Source organism: Argiope bruennichi, chromosome 10, assembly GCF_947563725.1.
Source record: "Argiope bruennichi chromosome 10, qqArgBrue1.1, whole genome shotgun sequence".
In the NCBI taxonomy this organism is placed as follows: Eukaryota; Metazoa; Arthropoda; class Arachnida; order Araneae; family Araneidae; genus Argiope; species Argiope bruennichi.
The window spans coordinates 89564315-89588100 of record NC_079160.1 but is presented as its reverse complement, the minus strand read 5'-3'; the positions used below and the strand labels follow the sequence as shown (position 1 = coordinate 89588100).

Sequence of the window (23786 nt, the reverse complement as noted above, 5' to 3'; positions counted from 1 at the left end):
TTTCTTCTTTTGTTGTAGTTTTTTTTTGACTATTTATAATTTCTTTGGCCTTCGTATTGTTCACTCAAATTTAGTTTTTATTTATTTGGCCTGTAGTAGTATTTGAGTGTGATTCTCTTGATGCTTAGTAATTTCCATTTGAATTGATCATCGAAGTATCTTGAACACCTTTTAAAATTATATAAGAATCTGTGAAATTAAAAATATTTTAGATGTGACATTCAAAATAAATATATTATTTTATATAAAAGGAATCATTTGCAATTTTAAATTTTCCAAACTTTATCATACAGTTTCTCTCTCTCTCTCTCTTTCTACTTTCTAATATACGAAATATGCAAAAATAAAAAAAAAATCTAAATCTAATCGAAGTATGCAAAAATCTAAAATTGTAGATCAGTTTAAAATTTAGTGTTTGGAAGAGCAGCATCTGAACGGATTGTTTATTCGTGGTTCAAATCAAAATTTTTAAATTAATCAAATATTTTAAATAAATTAATTTATTCACAATTAATTTTAGAAAATAATAAAATATTGGATTGGATTATGAATATATAAGTGTAGGAAGCTGAAATCATTCGAAGCACAAGAGAAGGACGGTGAAAAATGTTTTTGTAAATAGAAAATTCCCAGAATTCAGTTTTAATAAAAGACTGTAATATAAATAGAAGTGTTTACAAGATTTCACAGAACTCCGGGAGACTCCCGTTGCTATGGGAAACCCTTACGTAGGTTGTTTTTCTCTGGGAGGCTATTTAGTGCATGCATGCCTGGAACCTGCGCAGTAGAGCTTTGGAAGAAACGAATGCGCACATTCTTGCCAGATGGAACCTTCCAGAGACGTGTCCATTTCGAGCGTCCATATACGTTTTCTTCAATATCACTTCAAAAGCTAAACTAAATTTACTGTGAATTGATGAGACATTTGTATTTTTTCGAAATTTCTACTTTCTCTAGAATCCTGTGGTGAGTAGTTTTAAAATGTTTAATTTAATTTCTGTTGATTAATTTTAAATATTCGGTATAGTAATTATAAAGCTATCTTAAATAGCTTGAGATAATATGAAGATGAAATACTGATGACGTATCTCGAAAGACTTGACAGTGAGTGTTTATATTGTTGTCACCAATAAAATTCATGACTTATTGAGTGAAAAAAAAGTAAAAGCGGAGTGAAATTTTTATAAAAATAGTTTTTTAAAAATATGCATCGAAATTTTTCTAGTCATATTTATTTAATAACGATAAACTTTTATTTAGCTGAATTCAAAAATTGCCCATTTGGATGGTAGAATTCTTTACAAATCCATTCTGATTTGTTTAAAACTTCTTGCTCAAGTTTATAAAAAAATTATAAAAATTTTTTCAGGTAAATTCAGAGATATATTATTTCCCAAATTTAAAATAAAATGAGTTTTTATCCAATGTTTAAATATCTGTGTTCAGCTAATAAATTACAAGAGTTTCCAAATTAAAAAAAATAAGTAAAATTAAGTTTTGAGAAATATTTTTAAATAAACTGACCATTTATTTAGTTATTCTTGAACGACAAAACATACTGCGATATAATTAAATCACACTTAAATAAAAAAAAATGGCATTTTTATTTTTGAATTTTTTGAAATATATATTTTAACAAAAGTTAGAAAGAGGAGAAAATGACATTTAATAACGCATGCAACGTTGAAGTGTTAGTTAACTAGATACAAAAATTATAATAATATATTACAATAAAAATAAATTTTTAAAAATAGATAAAAACGCCAAAAAACGACTTTATAACGCATTCACCTACTTTTGGTATAGCTCAGTTTAATTTATATCGAAATAATGAAGCAAAACGATGGATAAATTGGAGCAGATCTTTTGATGTTGAACAGCCGTAGATGCAGGTGCGTTGTCTACCCCATCTCCAAGCTTCTTACCACATCTGTGGGTAACTGTTTAGCTTACGATGCCAGATTCAACGTAAATGCAGATCGAACACACGCTGTATCTAATCGGCATTTGGTGAAATTCAGATCTTACAGCATGGAACGATGGCGTGGATTCTTTTGAAAAAAAATCTTATATCTGTCCCAATAGCTTACTTCTAAATTGTCAGACAGAGGGAAAAAAGTGGTAAAAATTGCTTTAAGGAAAAAAATTTCAAGAGAAGAAAAAAAAGGGGGAGGGGAGCTTTAAATGGCATACATATTTATATTTTATATTGTTTGAGACAAATATATATATGGATTAAAAATTACGAAATCTAAATTTTTACTCTACTTCCTGGTATTATAGTCCTATATTCTTGAAGCTTTAAACATTTCAGCAAAGAAACTGTAATGCTACTAGCATTGATAAAAATATGAAACAATTAACTTCATTTAGGCCAATTGTTCAGCCCATCAAGAAAATGCCATGATTTGATTCTCGAATATTCATTGATGTTCTCATTGAAGCAGTTGGAAATCGTCTAAGACAGTAATATTCAAAGCTTCATAACTCGGCAAAGTTTGTGGAACTTTTAAATGGATGCTGAAATGCTAAGTGACAAGATAATTTTGCTATATAATACTGAGTGACATAAAATTGCATTTTTGTAATCATATCAGTCGTGAATGTATTGACTCAAACAATAAGAGATTTAATCTTTATGTCACTCAGAGCACTGATTTCATTCTATTTCCTTGTATAAATTTGGTATTTAAACACCATTATATTCGACATTTCATATATTAATTTTAAAAAAATGCCAAAAATGCATTCATCTGCATCTCTAGTGAAATTATTTTAAAATGCTGCTTCAGTTTCTGTGTTTGAGGATTTTTCCTTATTTAATACTATTTTATCTGTGTGTATCTACTGCTGAGTGTAATGCCGAGTAAATTATGTGTAATGTTGAGTATCAAGTTAATATTATGAATTACTTTTATTTCACATTTTTCATGTCTTTATTTGTTTTTTTTTAAATTTTATTCTTGAATCAAAATCTTAATCATATGTGGATTAATATGCATTAAGAATCTTAAAATTTTTTAATTCACCATTAATGTTTGCAGAAATTAATTTTAAAAATAAATACTATATCCGTTCCTCTTGTCAAAAATTGTCTCTTCAAATTGGGAAGTGACCGAAGAAAAGCAAAATCAGACTTATTACATATAATAATCATTGAGGAGGTTGCCTACCGCACAACAATAAGCTAAACGATGGCAGAAATTGAACTTTTTGCATGACAAAAAATAACCTAAACACTTTTGGGAATTGAATTCGAAATATGCTGGACAATTATTGATAAATAAGTAGAATTAGCCAACAAACAAAATTATGGTCATAAAACACTTTTTAATGTAAAAGTACAATCCTTATAATGTGATGCATTTTTTTTTCAGTTGTCAAACAATTATTTACATTAGGGGGGGGATATTAAAAATATTATTTTTAATTCTATTAAAGTATTTATTTAGAGTTATTGATTATTAAAAGCATTTTAAACAAGACAATTTCAAGTAGTTGAGTTACTACTTGTTGCTGAATTAGCCACTTTTGGCGACTGTTTTCTTTTAAGGAAAAATTCATTTTGTGCAATTTTAGATTAATTAAATTTAATCTTGTGCAAAACAGAATGTTTCTAATTTTATCAACAAAGTATTTTATACATAAAATATTGATATGCATTAAAGTCGTATTATTTTAATGACTACACCCCTGTATATTTGGGTACATAAACATTTGTAATGGAGTCGAGTCCCGTGTTATCAAAGTGTCCTTTGAAATGTAAAGGTTGTAGATAATGAATTTCAAGTTAGAATTCGCAGAAATTTGGTGTAATTTAATTCTATTCTTGGATTCTTCATGTACACTATTATTTCAAGAAATCGAACTGAAATCTTTATTCTTTAGCTTTAGATAATGAAAACAAATCGTTTAATCAAATATTTCACGGGAATTGGAATATTGACTTAATTTTAATGCGAAAATGAAATTTGTTGCTGAAAATTATCAAAGAATATATATTTCGATTTCCGATTATAAAATATACATATTTTTTCATTTATTATCTAATGAGAAGTTAACTATATATATATATATATATATATATATATAAATGATAATGATAAGATTTAATTGTCATGATTTTTTTTTCAAAATTCTGGGAATACTTTAAGATTTTTTTTTATTCGCTTATAGATGTCATTGTTGCTCTGAAATTGAAACTGTTTTCATTGTTTCAATACATGTTGAATTCCGAGGTTTTTTTCTATGGTGGAAAGCTAAATGAGGAAAATTCTGTTTAATATATGAGTAGTTTGCATAAGGAATGAGAATAAGTGTAAAGAAAAATTGAACCAGAAGAACTGAAAATTGCGTTTTTAATAGCAGAATGATGTCATGAGACTTGGCTTTAATATCACAATGAACAGAACAAATACAAATCTATAAAAATAATGCGGTTTTGATATCTATCACAAACTGAGGCTGGAAAATTTTTTCTTGGGGAATTATGAATATTAAGTTAAAGAAGGAAAATTTTGCTCAATATTTCATTAGTTAATATGGGAAATGGGAATAAATACAGAGGAAAACTGTAAACTTACGTTTTTAATAGCATTATAATGTCATGAGACTTGACTTTATATGAACTGACTTATGACTTGACTTATAATGAACAGAACATATGTAAGTCTATTAAAATAATATGGGGTTTGATATCTATGGCAATCTAATGCTTAAACCGGTTTTCTTGGGAAATTATGAACATTAAATTATGAATTCAGAGTTTTAGTTAAAAGTAAACACAACAAATCTTTCCAGCGAAATAATTGGTTGATAAAGATAGCAAGGTATGAATAATTGCATCATTGGAATGAATAATAATTGACATTTATTAGTGCTAATTATTTATTACCGAGATTATTTACTACCGATATTATTTGTTGTAGGCGTTTGTTATTTTTTCATGTTATAAAAATATTTTAATAGTACTTAAAATTAAGATTAAATATTTAACAAATTATGGAAACCAATTTCATAAAAATTGAATGAAAATCGTTCAACAATAGATGTTTCTATAAATTTTACTACATACTGAAATTTACTACACATATTTCGGCTGAAGGTCTATTATGTCTTTAAAATTGTGTATGATTAAGAAATTATACTATCTTTATAGCATAAATGAATCGAGCTGACTTGAACCGAGTATGTGAGCCCTTAGTTAAGCATAATTCAGTTTTTATTTGCAAATTAGATTTGATATAATATTTTTTACGATAAGCTTAAAACAAATTAAAAAATTTCTTAGAAAAAAATCTATTTACCTACATTCTAAAAAGCATGGAATTATTTATGTTTAATTCAATATTACGAATGTCAAAAAAAAAAAAAAAATTCTAAATATCATGAGGGGACAGAAATATTCTATACATATTTTAATATAATTACATTCCAAATACATTTTTTGGGGTTCTATAAATGATTTTTAAGAATTTTATTATGATGCTCCTGTGGACATTTCAGATTTAAATTTCTTTCATACTGTTAGTTTCAGTATTCTGAGACGACCACTTTTCGAACGATTCTATCTCATTAAAGAGAGAGACGAGGAAAGATGAGCGCATTTCCGGAATTCTTCGTCATTCTTTGACCTTGATTTTTGCCCTATTAGATAATTTTTTATTCAATTTTTTTTCACATGTATGTGAGTGTCGTGTCATTTCTGACTATATTATTTTAATTCAGTCCATGAGTAATCCGAGTTTATTTTATTGTTAAATGTAAACATCTCCTCCTTTCATCTTTCATCTCACCCCTATTTTGACGAATTAAACCCATCCCAACGCAAGCGCAAAAGCGCGACGGGTTTTAGAATCCGTTGTCAAACAATACCTTCATGTTTATATAAATTTTAGTTTTGATGTTCAGATTTTTGATCAAATTTATTGTTATTATCAGTACACTAAAATTTTTTGTATTTCCACTTTGTTCTAACTTGTTTTCACGATTCAGTATCAGAAATTTTATGATTTTTGTTCCATGTAGAAATTCCTTCATTGAACTCTAAAAGAATATTCGAAAAATATTTTTACATTAACATTTTTTAAATTACAGGGGGGGGGGATTCTAATTTATTCTTTCTTATTTTACATCTGATTATAAATGTCTTACTATGAAAACATAATGTGTTTAGAACCTCAATAGCAGATAACGTTTTTTGCTTCTGCTGACAGAACAACGTACTCCTTTGTTTCGTAGAACTTCGTCTGGACGGATTGTTTATTTTTGATAAAATTTAAAAATTTAATTAAAAATTTTTAATAGATTGATTCGCATCCAGATAGTTTTAGAAAATAAGGATATATTGGTGTGCTACTGTGAATATATAATTATAAATAGAGCTACAAAAGTTTCCATATCAGAAAGAGAGTGAAAAAGGATTTTGAAATCAGAAAATTCAGTAGTCAGTATCGATAAGATGAGTGATAAAAATAGACTTGTTTACGAGATTCTGGGAACGGAGTTTGAGCCTCCCGTTGCTAATGGAAACGCTGACGTAGATTGCTTTTTCCTGGAAGCATCCCGGGGAACTGAGCAGTGGCGTGTTAGAAGAGAGAAGCCCACGCACACCTGCTGGATTCGTAGTCCTCCGGAACAGTACTCATTTTGTATAGCTGAAACTTACACGTTTGTTTCGGTATCACTCCAAAAGTTAACAATTTTTTTCTGTGAAGGTTGACACCTTTGTATTTTTTCAAAAATTCTGCTTTCTCTGTTGAAGGACATTTGTTGAAATTTTTAATGGATCCTCTGGTGAGTAATGATATTATTTTTTAAAAAAATTACTTTTCATTTATTAATTTTAAATATTCGATAGAGTTTAATGCTTATAAAGTTGTTTTAAATAGCTTGAGAGAATTTGTAGGAGAAATAATAATTATATATCCTGAAAGGTTTTTTTAACGAATTTTTATGTTAATTTCATCAATAAAATTCGTAACATATTGTAAGGCAAAAAATTAAAGCAAAGTGAAATTAATGAAATTAGATTTTTAAAAAATATAATTTGAAAATTTTTTTAGGCATATTAGTTGAATAACGAGAAATTTTTATTTAAATAGAATCCAAAATTACCAATTTGGAATGCAATATTTTTTTCTATAAATCTACTCAGACTGGTAGACGTGCACACACCAAATGAGATTGCAATTCCCAAAATTCTTAACATTCTTATTATATAACTAATTTATTTAAATCTGTGAGCAAATCCCTCAATTCATCAGTTTGCGTTTTCTATCTTCATGCACGAAGAAGCATTGTTCCTTTCTTCGCTTTCAGGAGTTATATGAGAATTGCGATTTCTTCTATTTTTGATTTTTTTCTGAAACAAGTCACAGTCTTTCTCCTTCTCTTTGCCCGCCCTTCCCTTTTCATGGTTTGAAGTGAAGAATTCTGCAGTAAAATAAAGTCCAGACTTATTAAAAACTGGGTACAAAACTTCCTAATAACAGAAAAATTTCATAGACCAAGATTTTAAAATAAATAAAAAAAGAAAAACATTTTAATAATAAATAAAAATTAATTACTGATAATTCGAGATTTAAATTCTTCTTAGTTGTAACGTTTTGCTAAATTTTCTAAAATGGCAACTGATCTGCCATTTTCACTTAATTTGAAAAAATGCAGATAATTAATTGATATTTTTTTGTAAATGCATATAATTAATTACATTCCATATGACATATTGTTTGAATAGCTGCTTCTTTTCTATTCATACAATGGAAATTAAAATTTTGTGTTTGAAGGCTTATTGGCATATGGCTACAAACGAAACAAAATATTATTTTGCTTCCATATTATACTAATTTGTACAAAGATATTATTGTAATATGCTTTCATCCTCTAAATCATAAGTCTGATTTCTGAAATTTTTACTGTTGCGTGTTCCAGATGATAATGCAATTCTTAATGTTATTCAAAATTATAAATTAATTGATTAAAGTAAGCAACATTCGTTAGAAGAGACACCATAGTGTAGCAAATATGAGAAAAAAATTATATGAAGATTTAGTTTATTTATAAAAACTCAATGCAAGAAATAATTGTAATAATTAAAATATACTCCTTAATACATAAATTGAAACGCGTCTTTAGAAACTATTTATATTAAATTTGTTACATAGAGATAGAGATTTATTTTCCATTTATGCTCTGTTTCTAAAGAGAGAATTTTATAATCAGGGTTTCATTAATTTTTTTATATTATATAATTTTGAGATTCTGCATCAGATGTATGTCTGATGCAGATGCAAGATTTGAAACATTTTCAGGATTTATTTAACTTTTAATTTATTATTCTAACTGGATTTCAGTTTATACGAGTGACAGCACTCGATAGCAAATTTGAAGGCAAAAATTCATCTATAAATTTCGTGATATTTATAATAATAAATTTTGAAATATATGAAAAATTATAGTGCAGAAAATAAAGACATTTAAAAGAACGCTTTATTTATTATTGAACTAAATAGGGAAAAATTTAAACAATAATATGGACACAAAAAATTCTTAAATGCGAAGAATTAAGAATAATTTACGAGTATTTGAAATCAGTATTACAAAAATATTAAGTTACTGTTTCTCTTCCAGAGCAACAATGAAATTTATTTTTGGGAATTATTCGAAAATTATTCTTTAAAAAAATTGAAAGCATAGAAATAATTTTAACGTTAAATAAAATGGTATTATTAAAAAGAAAACTTTTTAGATTTTAACATGATGTAAAAATAATTTTTGAACAATAATATTCATGGAACAATTCCAGAAAATCGAATAACTTTTAATTAATAAAATGTTAAGCAAACATTTACAAAACACTAAATACACGCTTTCAAGTTACAAAGTATTTCTGTGTATTAGGACAATCACAGATATACTTTGTACTGTCAATTAGAAGGTACTTATTTTCCTAGAGTGCGGAAATTTTCTGCTTTGGAATTACATTTCATGAGGTTGTCTGTATAAAAAGTCAATAACTCCCTTATATTTTCATTAATTAAAATTTCAAAAAAATCATTCGCACCATTTGAATTATATTTGTTTGTGTTAATTATGTTTGTGGCTGTTCTGAATCAAGCTATTGGACTTATAGAATGCACGCACGTACGCACGCAAGCACACACACACACACACACACACACACACACACACACACACACACACACACACACACACACACACACACACACACACACACACACACACACACACACACCAATCTTTCATGTTTATTACCAACAGAGATAGTCAGGTGCTATTTCATGACAATTTGTACCCTCTTTCGAAATATTTTGCAACCAAACATATGTAAGCAAATCTTTATAGTAATAAGAAAAATATCACAATGCGTAGAAATCAAACCATAACCAATTAGGTAACGCAATTGTTTAGAAATTAGGGGAATCGAAAAAAAAATCTTTAGAGAAAAAAATAATTTGAAAATTTTCCCTAGCTTCATAAAAAATAATTGAAACGAATTCTCTAAAAAAATTATTTTAGAAAATAATAGATAAGTGATTGACAACACAACTTTTTAAATGCTCATGCAAAGGCAAAAGTATTCTTATTTGAAGGGCTGAAGCTCTACCGCCGATATATTGTGAAATAGATAATTGGAAGAAATACCCGGAATGCGAATTTATATTTTTATGGGATTTACTAAAGCCTTTATTTTCAGTGAAAATACTACTTTTAAGACGATTCTTAAAAATTTACTCTGTATCAATTATGTAATTTCATTTCAGATCATATTTCATTTCTAAATACCCCAACATGCCTCTGGCATAAAAGAAAGAAGAGCTCGAAATAGAATTTGGTATATATATTTATATATAGCATAGGTGTATTTCACAGTAAAAATACGTTATATGTAATATTAAATTATAAAGCAGCATTTGGTGTGATTGTTTTTGAAAAATGTTATAAAATGTTTACATATTTGAATTTTTGTATTTAATCATCTGGTAAAAAGACTGTAAGCACAGATTTATAGCAATTAAATTCAAAATAGTTTCAAATACACATTGAAATATTTTTTTTAAAGTAATATTAATATGTTTGAAATCTTACAGACAAGAAACATAAAACATTGTTACTAAACTAAGAAATAAGGGAATACTGAGGTTCGGCTGATAAGTATAATGAAATTTTCAATATTTTTTACACTTAATGAAGCTTTAAGACAACAAATATGAACAAGCATGTACTTTGTATTTTCATTAAATGAGATTTTACGTAATAAGATTTTGTAAAAATCTAGAAATTGAGAAAATAGCCTTTAAAATGTAAACAGTGTTTAAAACATAATTACGCATTTTCAAAAATCATTAAAACTTCCAAAAACAGTTTTTAAATCCTTTTGCTTGACTTCACTTGTTTCACATTTCATAAGAGAATACTGAATTCGAATTTTCACTCACTTTCTTAAGCACTAGAATTCTAAAATTTTGTACAGTCAATTCATTCTGCACAAACCATAAAATATTCAAAGAACCTTAGAGCTGTCATTGAACCATTAATATATTAAATTAGCAGAAGAGACACAGAGGAGATGTCATTTAGAAGTTAACTTGAAAAGTACTAACTTACATATACCATAGTATTTCTAGGTAGGCATTATGAAATATTTTAAAAATAAAAATAATTAAATTAACAAAAATTAAAGAGTTTAAAACATCGTTTTATTTGCGTGCGAAAACTATATAATATTATTTTTTTAAAAAAGGAATATTAAAAGAATGTAATGCAATCATAATAGAAAGATCATGAATATTCATAAAAAATATAATAAATGCGATTAAAATTTCAATTATTTTGGGCTATGTTTATCAGAATTTCTTGATTTTAAGAGTTCATTTTTTATATGTATACCTTTCTAATGAACGCTAATTGAAGTAAGAAATTATTAATACTTAATTGAAAAGTTAGATACATTTTTTTAAAAAATAATATGACTAATAAGTAATAAAATATTTATTATTCTAATAGAGTCTTAATCTAAAAGCGAAATTAAAAAGATGAAAATTTCTAAGAAAACTTTTCTGAAAGTAAATGACTACTTTATTTTAACTCGAAGAAATTGGAGAACTCTCTTCATTTCATTCTGGTATGAGACTCTGCAGAATGCAAATGATCAAATGACTTAAAAGACAGCTCAGTGAATGCTTTTCATAAAGTTTAAAAAAGCTTTTGTATTCCAGATAGATTAAGCGTTTAAATAATATTTATTATCGTTTTATGATTGAGGATTGTCTAAGTAAGCAAATACCGATTGCTTTATTCTTTTCTTCCTACAGGTCATTTCAATTAAGAAATTGAAACAAAATCGTAAACAGTGTACTAGGAATTTTTTATTTGATTGGAATTTGATAGCTGTGATGAATCGACTCTCAGATACCATTGTTGATAACCCACTGCATTACTGCTGCTGTTTCATTGGCCATAGTAGAAACTCTTTGGATCCACCTCAATTGCTGATTTCTTTGATGAGTGGGTTATCGACTGTTTCAGTGGTATTTGATCCTTCTCCGTCATTATTCATTAAGGACTGACTACTAAAGAGACTCGGCTGTGTCAATCTGCAAAATTTGGCAGCTGAAAGTTGTGAACTTGAAACAACTTGAGTGGAATGAAGAATTTGTCACTGATGAGCAAGAAAGGATTAAACATCTTAATTTAGATTGAAGTGTCTTAGTAAGGATCAGAAATGGCTCTCTAACAATCCTCGCATAAGAAAAACAAGACAATGAGCAACATTACTGCAATTAGAATAATAGATTCACTGAGCAATTGGGTAAGTACAGAGGTCTTCATTCATTCATTTATTTTTACATTAAGGTGTGAAGTGTTAAACATCTAATTCAAAAGCCTATATTAAAAAGATGAAAATTCCCTTCAATTAAATTAAGCACAATCTTTTAATTAAACATTCCACTGTATACTACATGCAATTGATTATTAGAACTTTATAATACTTTATTATACGCATTAATATGTTATAATACTTTATAATACACATTAATACGTTACTAAAATTTACATGTTTATCTATACAAATAGACTAAATGTGGTTGAATATGAGTAGAATAGTTTTAAGATGTATTTCTAGAGAAATAAACGGGTAAAATTCTTTGGATCTCTAAATAATTAAATAAAATAAAATTAGACTGCAAAATTTCATTATAACATTGCCAAATAATATGAAACTCAATTTGGAAGTGGAAGAAAATAATGCTCTTAAATAATTTATAAAAATGAGAGCGTTGTAATTTCAGAGCAGAAATAAAATACTCCTAAAATATTATATATAAAAATATTTTTTGAAAAATGCTAAAATTAAGTTAAAAAACTTAACAATAAATAAATACACTTAATTTAGAAGATTTTTTTTTCTTTATTCTAGAGAGTGGAAAATTTGTTCTTTGAAATTACTTGTCTGTACTTGAACTTGTCTGTATAAAAATTAAAAAAAAATCCCTTACCTTTTCATTAATTAGAATTTCAAAAAGAAAATCGCTCCCACCCTTTAAATCGTAATAACAAAAATTGGCAAAATTGCAATTTTAAAAATTAGAGTGTGCTCCCTCGATCGACTCTTTCGAAATTCTAATTAAGTATTATATTAAGTAATAATTTTTGTGGTTTACAAGTTCTTTTCGCAAATTATATTTTTCTCAAAAATGGTTTTATAACAATGGAATCCTAAATATTATCGTTGCAATTCTTCATACACAAAAATCGTTTAATATTTCTGATTCAAACAATTTTTAAAGAAGTTTTCAAAACTTATTTGCAATGACCTTTTTTTAAAAATTAATTTAATTCCACTGTGTATAAAAGTTTTAAATTTATGTTATTTCTTTTTTAAAAAGTCCTTTATTTCACAGAAGCACTTTTTCTCCACTTCATCTAAATTAAAGAAGAAACTGTTTATCCAGCATACGGATGAAAAGAGGATCTTTCATTATGTGTAGGTGAGATATTTAGCAGGGAAATTATGTATTACATAATTTAATTATGTAAATTATATATACTAAAAACTAATATATAGAAATATTAGTTCTTAGTATACATAATTTATGGTATGCGGTGTCATTAATCATTTAGTTATTGATCGAAATGAATCATTAGGTTGATTTTTTACTGTCTGTAAATAAAGAGGAGGAAATGGTTTTTGGTTTCGGTTTTGGTAGATTCGATTTTCAATAATGGTTTGGAACCTCACTGGGAAAAATATATTCGTATTTTATTGTTAGAAAATCTATAGTATTCAATTTATTATTAATAGATGTGATGTAATTAAATTAAAAGTGAACTTTATCATAAACTAAATGGTTTTTATTGTTATTAATTAAGTCAAAATTATATACATTAAAAAGGAAAAAGAATTATTTCCATATTTATTCAGTCATTTTGTCTTAAACCGCCTTAACGGATGTAAGGTCCTAAGTAATTATTTTCATTAGATACATGTAATCCTTTTTCGTGCTGTTTAAGTGTTAAATTTTATTGACAGCTCTAAAGTATCTTTTGTACACTGTTTTCTTTTGTGTTTTTTTATATATCTTTTTCGAGCAATTTTTTCTTTCACTTAAAAAAGAGAAAATTCTCGCATAAATAGAATAAGTTTTTAAAATAATATGAAGCATAAAAATGCTCAAAATAATCCAATTATTGTTATTAATATGATAGGCAATCCAATGGTCGCCAAAAGGCGGATTGGAAACAATAACTACATTGTTCTTATTTCCATTCTGTAAATGAGAGTTTTTTAAAGGTTTGATAGAAAGTTTCATAATGAAAAACATTCATTAGAAACAATAATTCTGATTGGATTTGGTCGTCACTAAAATGCATCGGCATTGTTCGGATATCATTAAACAGCTAATAATCCATTGTAGTGGATTAACCGGTAATGTCACTATTTCAATAGTATCTGGGTTGTGCTGAATTGTATAACTCGAAATTATGATTACGTCAGCCTCCGATAAAACGAATATATGGACCAGATCATCATTCCTCTCTTCACCTCATTCAACGGATTTGAAAGGATTGTTATTATCGATAGCGAATGTTGTAGTTCCTAATCCATAGCAAAACAATATGTTTAATATTTTACCATCCAGTTACCTGGTTTAAGCGTTTTTACTAAGAATATATAGACTCTCAGTAATCCAGCACTTCACGCTAAAATGATGTTTCCACAACAGTTTTAATGCTTTCCTTTGAAAGCTATTAATTCTGCAATGCCAAAATTCCCTCTGTGAGTGAAGAAATTTCAAAGATATAAAAAATCTGATATTAAAATTAGTTCTATTGTTCAGAAAAAAATGCTCTAAAATACTTGTCCCAGTAATAAATTTACGATAAACTTATAAAAAAAATGGCTGCATTAAAAATATCCCCCAAAAAATATTGGTTAGCATCTGCAGTTATTAGGAATAGTCAAACTCTAAACATTTCAATTTATGGAAGATAAGAGTGAAATCAAATTGAATTCAGTGAGGAAAGGGATTGGGAATGTTTGAGAAAAACTTAATACCAATCATTCAATTTTCATTTTTTTTTTACCTTTTATTTACTTAAACTTTTGTTTACTTATTTTAAAATAAAAACGCAACGATAATTTTTACCCATATCCCTTGTGTCAAAGGGGCTTTTGTTTTCTAATTTGCAATGAACTTTTGGCTTCGCAGCATCTTTCAAGACTGGTTTCCAATTCTTCATTATCTGTCGCAACTTTAACAAATATTCATATCATTGCCACAAGACGCAATTAAAAAATATGTAAAAAATATGTTTCCTTCCAACATCTGAAAACAAATATAAGATACAAAAATATCTAATGAAAATCTTGAAAATGAAAATAATACTTGTAAAATTGAATGGTTTTATATAAAACTTTTGGAAATGTAAATAAATGTAAGATTCCTGTATTTCAAATAAATCATTTGGAAACGATAATAATAATTACAAAATTCAAAAATATCAAACAAAACACTTGTGTATGAATGTAACAAACACAAAATTCAAAACACTCTTATAATATTTGGGAAAAAAATATGTAATATAAAAAATATTTGTATTTTGTAAAAAATAAGTATTTGGACACATGATAAGAGAGGGTAGCTCAATCACTGTCAGGGGTGTAACAATTTCCCCTGAGGTATTCACCACCTTAGTCTAATTATCATGTGCTATTAATTATTAAGTATATAAGAATCTTGGTATGTTACTTTTTTCGTTCACAAGGTCTGCGTGCATAATTTTTAATAACCTTTGAGTTAGAAAAATTTAATTAAAATTGGGGAGATCATTTTTTCTTAGTTATTAATAGCATGCACATAAATTTCAAATTAAACAAATTATAATATTATGAATGAATTTTAAATAATAGGTATGAGAAAATTTAAAAACTCAATATTTTAAACTAAAGCTCATGATATTTTGAATAATAATATAAAAAGATTATTTGCTATTATATTATAATAGAAAAATGCAATTTAAAATCAAATCAAAAGTACAGAATAAAAATTTTGAATTTCACTCGTTGAGTCAGCTGATGGATGATTTTTTTCTTTTTAAAACACTGGTCACTTTTTGAAGAATATTCACTTTTTTAATTAACCACAAAATGCAATTTGGAGCACTGGAACTGGAGACTATAACAGGTGACTATTATATTGTAGTGATAATATTAAAAGGAAATGACGTCGAGAGCGGGATTATTCAGCACAGGTAAGGAGCCAGAAATTTTTTATGATGACAAGGAGCTCCAATTCCTTGAAAATATAAGGAGCACGCACATGACGATATGGAGCACTAATACAAGGGTATTAAGCAGCAGTGTTGGATGAAGTCACAGGTTAGGCATGGTACCATCGACGATGCGGTAACATGACTGAATGCAGGGGATTCAAAGGAAACTGGACTACGGTTTGCATGAAATATACGTACATATATATACATTTCATGCAAGCATATATATATATATATATATATATATATATATATATATATCGATTGTAAATAAAGTTAGTTAACTCAGATTAAATTTTCCTCGGAATGCGTAATCGATGCCAGAGCGGAACTGGGGATCCATTGTTGGACCATTCACCATCTACAATAATGATATCCCCTTCCTCAGAAATTACCTTACCCAAATATGTCTATTGGCCGACGACACTGCCCTCATGAGCACCAGTGCATCCAGAATGATAATGGAACAACAACAAAAAAATACTTTGGCCGATGGTTAATCATGTGGGAAATAAAAGTTAACGCAGACAAATGTCAAGGAGTTAATTTCACCAGAAGAAAAATCGTTCGGATACCCCGTCCCCCCCTAGAATTATATAAAAATCCTAATTGAATGGAGCATTAATACAAAGTATTTAGGAGTAATACTTGACAAAAAGTTTATAAGGATCACATCACTCAAGTAAGAAATAAATTTTAGGCCATGAAAGCAAAATTATCCCACTCGTAAGCACTAAAACAAAACTCTCTCTGAGAAACAAGCTTTTGCTCTACAAGGCAATGCTTAGATCCAACATGAGCTAGGCATCCCCTGTGTGGTTCACAGCCACTAAATCACAGATTAATAAACTGGAAAAATTAAGAAACATAGTTGTAAGACAAATAAAGACTTCCCATAGTTTATCAGAAATAAATATATCCAAAAGGATCTAAACCTTCCCTCCAAATAGAATTCTTTCAAAAAACTAGCAAATAATTTCTTCAATAAAATACACTTTCTGTCAAACCCCGCGATCTAAGCAATACCGACCTACGATCCCCTCAACCCAGAAAAGAAAGGAGACCTCGTGCCCTTGTCCCTTAATTCACCAGCTGTGCTGCCAGAAACTTCCATGTACCACTGACGGGAAGCATTGGAAAGGAAACGACACCATGGAGCTCATCCCCACCACCAATTGCGGACCAGACATTTTCAGGACTTGTGAGGAAAACCCAAAGGAATGAGACTGAAATGAGCAAAGACAAGATGACAACCATTTGAACCTGACCAGCTGAGCCGAACGCACCAGATGTTACACGCAGGTGAACAAATAACTTTTTTTTGTTGCTATTGTACTAAAGAAAGTATGAATGTGGATACATATTAAATGATGAATGAATGATTGTGTGTGTGAGTTTCTACCGCATCTCTAATAAATAATTAACTGTTATTATTCACGATCATAAGGTTAAATCCATACTAACGAGGTTTTAATTAATTAAAGGTTAGGCGTCGAAGATTGTGAACCATTGAGATCAGGTGCTCCGTCAAAACAACCTCATCAGTAATGAATTATCTCAGACTTGTTGCATTTGAATGGCTAAGCAATCGTTTACATTTGTGATCCGGTTTTTTTGACCGCTCTTGCTGTGTGGATCTGATGCCTACTCCAACATAAACTCTGCTCGTGTCTCAGTTTCCTAGACCTCTTTTGGATGTTTCTACGATCAGGTACATACCTACTTACAAACACGACACCTCTTTTCCCAAATTTATTTATATTTTAATTTAAGGAGCATTCTCAATTTCCCTGGCATGATTCCAGTTACTTCAGAAAATAAGGGGTATTTCAAATTTCCATGAATTTTAGCTTCTGATCACAGCAACGCACCAATTTAAAGAAAATATGTTTGTGTTGATAAGAAATTACTGTTTTTTGCCTCAGAATATTTTTTGTTGCCCATTCCCAAGCATTTAAATTACTATACATTTTGTTGTTTTTCAATAAAAATATATTCCATTTCCTGGATTCTCCTATCCAAATCGTCATAACTTTTTAATACATTTAATTTGCAGTATCCCTTACTTTGTAGAGGAATTAACGTTTATAAAAATAGAAATTGTTGAATATAGTGTAAAATGAGAAAGAAACACATAAAATTTAGAAATTTACTTTAAAACGAATAATATCTTGTAAATCAATTTAGAAGTTGAAATTAATTCTCATATTTCAAATAGAATGTTCAATGTCCATTTCAATTAATTTTTCTCTGACATTTATTTTGTCATAAATATCTACTCAATGATAGGGTATAGCTTTTATCTTATTTTCGACTGCTGTTCGGCTTATTAACCTCCAGAACAAATTTCGGTTAAGTAAAATGGGTGCTCTTAATCTAATAATTGGTTAATCAGACTTCTGCATCACTTGAGATAATTCAAAATAACTGCTAGTCTTATAAAAAAAATGACAAATATTTAACAAAGATGGTTCTGTTTTTAAATATTTCTTACGAAATCTCGAAATATGTTAATAATATCATATCCCTTGAAAATCTCGACACAAAAGAAAGAAAATTAATTTTAGTATTTCATTTATTTTAGCCATGTCTTTTTTTAAATATAATTTTAAGTAGATAGGTTCTCAAAAAAATTTTTTATATAAATAATTTTTTTTATTTCTGATAAATTTTTATCTTTTTTTAGACCTTTATCTGAAAATGTTTCTGGTGTTTATTACGGAAATTTAAAGACAGATTATCAGGGATGAATAAATGTTGCTGCATCTACTGTCTGCCACACCACGTTAGAAGCAAATTAATTGTCGAAAGGAAAAAGAAATGTTTCCAGGGTACTAACAGAGCAAGACAAATCTTAAAGTAAGTATATATAATTTTTTTTTATTAAAAACAGTAGTTTGAAGTATCGAATTGATAAAAGTGTGAAAAATATGGTCATATTATGAAAACTGATTATTTTTATAAGCATTTTCTAACTAGTGTAATGAATGAACAAAATGAATTATTATTATTATTATTATTTTGCTTTTAAAAAAGTCCTTAGGAAATATATTCATTAAGCTGATGCTTGAGATTAGAATAGGCTGTAGTTCAGGAAGTAGTGCGAATCAAATGCTTCTAACATTTTGAAGTTTTTGACCTTATTTTAATAGAATCTTGAAAATTTCCATAACCATAGGAGACTCACTTGATATGAAACAAACGAATATTACTGGATGATGACTGGAATTAGGGAGTGCCAAATGTTATTACGTATAATTTCTTTTTTATATTCAAATGTCGAATTCAACTCACTGACTCTTTTATCATGAAATCCTTAAACTCTGAGATCTCGAATTTTAGCAAAGAGCTACTGTTGCATAAAGAGGAAAGAGAAATTAATTTTGAAGACACATAAAACCTTTTAAAATTGTGAAATTATTGCCTTCATAGAACCTGCCTATTCCAATGTTTAAGCCCATTGCCAGAATAAAAATATTCTTTTGCTGCAAAGAAATAGTTAAAATGTACATATTATTTGCTTCAGATCATAGATTTCAAATATAATTATGGAATTACTTACATTTGTCAAGGTTAATTTAATATCATCAGGTAGTTTGCATCTGGAAACTGACAGATCCTTCCATTATTAATATGGTCATTTGTATATTAAATGTCCTATATTAACTGAAGGCTTGGACATATTCCAAATTAAAGAAATATTTCTCAAATAATTAATGGTCTATATCAATGATTCCTTATTAACTGAAGGCTTAGTAATGCTTCAACCTAAAGAAATATTTCTTAATTAATTTAGTATGAAGGTGTGAAAATTATTTCTACTCAATAAAATATTTTTTTAAATTTTATCAGATTGAAAATCACGGAAACAATCACAGTGGGGTCCCTTGGATTTGTTTACATCTGTCTTCTGCCACTTCTACATCCGAATTAGAGGAATTGTCATCCTGGAAGTCAAAAACATTTTAAGGCTAATAACAGAAGTTGAAAAATTTCAAGGTAAGCGTTTTTAACTTGCCAGGTGAAGAAAGAAAAAAAAATTATTTGCGTCATCTTTTTAAAAGATTTTGGGCGAAACAAGTGCTCAACTATGAATACTGAATGAGTGATGAATTAAAGTTTAATTAGTTTTTAGTTAAAACTAGTTTTTAATTTTAAAACTAATATGAATTAGTTTTAAAAGTATTTTACAGCTAATAAACCCAGAATATTTTAAATATATAAACCCAGAATTTAAAAAAATATTTGTAAAATGCTGATTTTATTGATGTTCTAATAGATTCAGAAGTAGGTAGCAACTTACTGCTCCAGTGAAGAAGAAGGCCTCAAACTGGTTAATTGAATAAATGTTTTTATCCTAGAAGCCAAATAAAAAAGTACAAAATATATGAATTAAAAATATTAGGTAAATATTAGCAATTTTTCAAATATAAATGTTCAAACTCCTAATTATTCCGACATTTTCCTTAAGTTTTTATCATAGTCTATAAAATTCGAATGACGGCTTCAATAATATTTTTGATAAATGTAGCAATTTTTCGATCGTGAATTATAATAATTAAAAATAATCCATATAATTTTTTACAAATTATACAAATTTACTATAAATGTAGAAAGTTAATAAAATAGAAAATAACTAAACTTTGACATTATCATTTTTAAGCTACAAATATGTTGAAATATAAACCTGAATTAAGCAGTTTATCAAAAAAGAAAAAAAAATTAACCTTCTAGTTGCACTAATTGGGACTAGACATATTAAAATCTTTCCCAGAGTTGATGTGTGAATATAAGAACAAAATAGAATCCTAAATAGTAAAGATAAAATTCTTATTACATTTTGATACTTGTATTATATATCTTATGGAATTGCAGAAAATATGAACATTATTGGAAATTCAGTAGATTTGAAATGGAAAGGATATCACTGGGTGAACACTGGAATGAGAAAGTCATAATTAAGTCATCTAAATGTGAAATAGTTACATGATAGAATAGGCATCATTGATACTGGCATTAATGGTTTTTATGCCTATTGTTATATATATGAAGGCCGGATTCGATTCGTTGACTAAATCATCATAAAATATCCTACTTATGAAGACTAGGAATTAAACATAGCAAATAATTAATGATAAATAGCATCTGGCAAAAATAATTACCAGTTTCCACAGAGAAAATGTTTTGAAAAATGCCTTCTATAACTGTGAAATTTCGTGCCGAAAATCTGCATATTCAAATGCTGAAAACTCTCTTTTGCTATGATAAATGTGAAATAAATTCTACAGTGAGCACTATTTTGAAAGCAGTTACTGCATCTTGATTTTAAAAGATAGCCAGTTATAATTTTGGAATGTGATATGACATTGATCAGGGCTAATAAAGATTCGAGGGGCTGATTTTCATCTAAAAACGCTATTTCTCTCTTTCATATTCCCCTTCTCTGACAAATCAGTCTTTTTCCAGCCTAAAGAAATATATCAAAGGCAATTTAATAAAATGTCTTTAAAATTAGTTTTGTTGTAGAAATCCTTTATTTTTATTTTACAAGTTTCCTATTATAGGAGTAGTCGAAATAGAAAATATATTTTTATCACATATAAAATGTAATTTATATTTTCCAAGTTCTATCAGAATTACAAAAATCGTGGAAGCACAAAATTATTGTTTTGAAAGCTAGCTAACTTGGTACACAAGAACCTATTTAGTTGCTTCTTTCGTGGCTTTAATAATAATACTGGATAAATTAAACTTACATTTGAAATGTATATCTATTTCAGAAATTATTAATACTCCAGTTTTATTTTAAATATGTCTTAGAACTCAATAATGCAATGTAAAAGATTTGTACCAAAGAAGAAGAATTTATGTTTTGATAATATGACCTACGCATGTTTTTTTTCCTGCATCTGAAAATCATTTTTTTTTTTCTTCTGCATTTTGTGATATTTTATTCCTGACAAATCTAATAATCAGTTGCATGCTAACAGGTGGCTTCGTATTTTTGGTAGATGGATGAAAAATATTTGGAATTTACGACACTGATTAGAAAAGAGTGAAAATTAAAAAGTTTCATAATAATAAATTTTTATTTAAAGACTGTTTTTTTAAGTACTGTCTAATTTTGAAATTTAATCTAATCTCTCCATTATTCATTTACTGACACCAAGTGTCTAAATAAATTTTTTTGATTCTGCAATCTTGTATGAAGTGATTTACATGTGAAATTTTTTTGGATTATCTCAAACATGTTTTATTAAATTTATTTCATTTGTTATAGATTTTTGATGACAAAGAAGATATTTTTTCTCACCTACTCTTAAGAAAGTACCTGTATTCTCACTGAATGGAAATATATTTAAAATATACGTGGACAACTTCAGCATTGTGTCAAATGAAAGAATCGGAGTTAATACCCCACAAGACGACTTACAGATCCATGAAATTTCATGAATTACATATTTTATTTATTCCTTCTCATTTTCTTGTTGTAAATAAAGCAATGAATTCTTTTTCCCTCTTTGAGAAAAAAAAACGTTTTCTTTATTTATATGGAATTGTTTTAGTGTTTTTTCTTGTTCCATATTTATTGAAAAAGTATATATTATAGAATGACACGATTTACTAAATTCGTTCAAGATTTTTTTTTCTAAATCTTCAAGTTTTTTCTCCGGGTATTGTAACAAAATTATCTAAAATTCTTTAACTGTAAAATTAAGAAATAAAGCTTTTCTGAAGGTTTCTTTTTTTGATGAACTGAAATATAATTTTGAAATTCAACAGTATGAGTAAAAGTGCTGTTATAAACTTGTATAAGCTAAATTTGAAGTAAAACTAAAAAAAAAAATGCTATGAGCAACAATTTAAAATAATCGCAGTTTTAAAACAAATTACAACCCGAAATGCGAGATGTATATAAACAGCTATGTTACAAATACTTTAATTTCTCTATAACTAATATGTAATTAACATATGATTTTAGGCTTATTAAAATAGCTAAATATCTATTTTACTAAGCATAAAAATCATAAAGTATTATTGAAACAGACGGTAGCTAACAAAACAGTAACAATTTAAACATATACCCTATAATATTTAATATGTGACTTTAAAACTGTATACTTATTTGATAATCTCCAGTTCGTACTTCCGTTGCTTAATCCAGATTTTTACACTACTAATCATTACAAATTGAAAAAGAAAACCTAGTAACCATTTCGATCGGTTATTTAATGCTCGAAAATAAGAATTTCTACAATTGTTAACACTTTCAATGCTACCGACGAGGTATTTCGTCTTTCAGATATTTCCAATTACAGAGTTTCTGTGGGTTAAAATTTGTCTCTTATGCCAGTTTAAAAAATAAATGAAAAAAAAAAGTAGAGGCATTCTTTAGATATGTATTAGAAAGTTCAACATATATAAATTGGCATAAGAGACAAATTTTAGTCCACAGAAACCTTTAATTGGAAATATCTGAAAGACGAGATATCTCGTCGGTAGCTTTGAAAAAGTTAATGAATAAGAAATTTCATTGAAATTACTAGTGAATGTCTTGACAACTTTTTAAATATATTTTTAGTATCATTCAGAAACTATTCCATTCCAAAAATATGATAAGTATGCAAAAGTACGAAAAAGAATATGAGGTGACCGAAATACCAACGCGAACACTTTAATTTCATAAATGCTGATCCAATCAACATATTAAAAAACATAATTAAAGAAATTAAAATTTTATAATTTAATAAAATGGTTCAAACACTTCAAATGACTGTATTTTAAGAATTTTAATATTTCTATTGATAGTACTTATATGCAAAAAGATGTTGCATACGTAATTTCAACACTTTACTTATAAATTCAGTTTATTTTCTTCTTAGAATTAAATATTAAATGCCGTTTTCAAATTTTGCTTTAATTTGAGTTCTGTAAGGACATGTAATTCCAAAGCTTTTCAAATTTTAATTAAACACTTTAAATTTCCA

The 23786-nt window shown here is 27.6% G+C and overlaps 1 long non-coding RNA gene across 3 annotated transcripts; it reads left to right on the top strand.

Moving 5' to 3' along the window:
- Positions 1-796: 796 nt before the first annotated feature.
- LOC129988218 (uncharacterized) lies at positions 797-22327 on the top strand. 3 transcript variants are annotated; one of them, XR_008785637.1, is made up of 8 exons: positions 797-966; positions 9786-9856; positions 11337-11833; positions 12927-17100; positions 17283-17509; positions 18485-18657; positions 19651-19797; positions 22079-22327. It is a non-coding gene; the product is annotated as an uncharacterized LOC129988218 (long non-coding RNA). The 3 variants fall into 3 exon arrangements; XR_008785635.1 differs by lacking the exon at positions 9786-9856; XR_008785636.1 differs by lacking the exons at positions 797-966; positions 9786-9856 and adding an exon at positions 6596-6795.
- The last annotated feature ends 1459 nt before the right edge of the window (positions 22328-23786 follow it).